At 57.9% G+C, this 2,349-nt stretch overlaps 1 long non-coding RNA gene across 1 annotated transcript; it reads left to right on the top strand.

The window, feature by feature from the left end:
• The first annotated feature begins 358 nt into the window (after positions 1-358).
• On the top strand, positions 359-1,403 carry LOC142923947 (uncharacterized). Its single transcript, XR_012941024.1, has 3 exons — positions 359-915; positions 1,116-1,166; positions 1,317-1,403. It is a non-coding gene; the product is annotated as an uncharacterized LOC142923947 (long non-coding RNA).
• Positions 1,404-2,349: the final 946 nt, after the last annotated feature.

Raw genomic sequence — 2,349 nt, 5'->3', positions numbered from 1 at the left:
TCACCACCATCATCACCACCATCACCACCACCATCACCACAATCATCACCACCACCATCACCACCACCATCACCACCACCACCATCACCACCATCACCACCACCACCACCATCATCATCATCCCCACCATCGTCACGTGGACAGTGACAGCAGCAGACACATCCTCTGGGACAATCTAAACTGATACTGCTAGGGAACCTCCTGGTGACTACACCACCAGCAGCCAACAGGGGATTATTGTTGTGTCCGTACGTCCGTCGTGCATCCAAAGATGGGAGGGGAGGGGCTGGGTGGGGGGTGGGAGGGGAGGGGCTGAGTGGGGGGTGGGGGGGGAGGGGCTTGTCACCCCGTGGTGCCCTTATAAAACTCAACGTTTCACCAACTCACTCCGGCTTGTGCCAGGCCCTCACAGTCGGGAATATTGTTGCTGAACACACCACCACGTGGTGGTGGTGCCGTTGTTGTTGTTGTTGACCCTGGCCATTGACCGAGCAACCCAACGTGGCTACCAGCTCCCTCGCTCCGCGGGAGAACGTGTTCTGAGACAGAGTCACCACCACGGGGAGAGAGACGCAGACTCCAAATCCACAGCAGCAGCAGCAGCGGCAGGCATCGTAAGAGTCTGGGATAGAAGACACGACCTCCTGTACACCAGGCGAGGTAGTCAACATCTCTAGTCAGGGACCCACGACCTCCTGTAGACCAGGCGAGGTAGTCAACATCTCTAGTCAGGGACCCACGACCTCCTGTAGACCAGGCGAGGTAGTCAACATCTCTCGTCAGGGACCCACGACCTCCTGTAGACCAGGCGAGGTAGTCAACATCTCTCGTCAGGGACCCACGACCTCCTGTAGACCAGGCGAGGTAGTCAACATCTCTAGTCAGGGACCCACGACCTCCTGTAGACCAGGCGAGGTAGTCAACATCTCTCGTCAGGACCCACGACCTCCTGTAGACCAGGCGAGGTAGTCAACATCTCTCGTCAGGACCCACGACCTCCTGTAGACCAGGCGAGGTAGTCAACATCTCTCGTCAGGACCCACGACCTCCTGTAGACCAGGCGAGGTAGTCAACATCTCTCGTCAGGACCCACGACCTCCTGTAGACCAGGCAAGGTAGTCAACATCTCTAGTCAGGGACCCACGACCTCCTGTAGACCAGGCGAGGTAGTCAACATCTCTCGTCAGGACTCACGACCTCCTGTAGACCAGGCGAGGTAGTCAACATCTCTCGTCAGGACCCACGACCTCCTGTAGACCAGGCGAGGTAGTCAACATCTCTCGTCAGGACCCACGACCTCCTGTAGACCAGGCGAGGTAGTCAACATCTCTAGTCAGGGACCCACGACCTCCTGTAGACCCGGCGAGGTAGTCAACATCTCTCGTCAGAACTCACGACCTCCTGTAGACCAGGCGAGGTAGTCAACATCTCTAGTTAGGGACCCACGACCTCCTGTAGACCAGGCGAGGTAGTCAACATCTCTAGTCAGGGACCCACGACCTCCTGTAGACCAGGCGAGGTAGTCAACATCTCTCGTCAGGACCCACGACCTCCTGTAGACCAGGCGAGGTAGTCAACATCTCTCATCAGGGACCCACGACCTCCTGTAGACCAGGCGAGGTAGTAAACATCTCTAGTCAGGGACCCACGACCTCCTGTAGACCCGGCGAGGTAGTCAACATCTCTCGTCAGAACTCACGACCTCCTGTAGACCGGGCGAGGTAGTCAACATCTCTCGTCAGGGACCCACGACCTCCTGTAGACCAGGCGAGGTAGTCAACATCTCTAGTCAGGGACCCACGACCTCCTGTAGACCTGGCGAGGTAGTCAACATCTCTAGTCAGGGACCCACGACCTCCTGTAGACCAGGCGAGGTAGTCAACATCTCTCGTCAGGACCCACGACCTCCTGTAGACCAGGCGAGGTAGTCAACATCTCTCGTCAGGGACCCACGACCTCCTGTAGATCAGGCGAGGTAGTCAACATCTCTAGTCAGGGACCCACGACCTCCTGTATACCAGGCGAGGTAGTCAACATCTCTCGTCAGGACCCACGACCTCCTGTATACCAGGCGAGGTAGTCAACATCTCCTAGGCTAAGGGAGGGAGGAGCTAGAAGTGAGGGGGTAATGGAGGGGGCGGGGCTAAGAGAGGGACTAAGGGAGGGGCTAAGGGAGGGGTTAAGAGGAGGAGGGGCTAATCGAGAGAGAGGGGTCATGGGAGGGGAGGGGCTAAGTGTGGGAGGGGCTAAGTGAGGGAGGGGACTAGGGGAGGTGCTAAGGGAGGGGTTAAGAGGAGGAGGGGCTAATCGAGGGAGAGGGGTCATGGGAGGGGAGGGGCTAAGTGAGGG

The sequence above is a fragment of the Petromyzon marinus genome, unplaced genomic scaffold (assembly GCF_048934315.1).
Source record: "Petromyzon marinus isolate PM22_M1 ecotype Great Lakes invasive population unplaced genomic scaffold, UKy_Petmar_22M1.pri1.0 PM_Scaffold_94, whole genome shotgun sequence".
NCBI lineage: Eukaryota > Metazoa > Chordata > Hyperoartia > Petromyzontiformes > Petromyzontidae > Petromyzon > Petromyzon marinus.
This window is presented reverse-complemented; position numbering and strand designations above follow the sequence as displayed.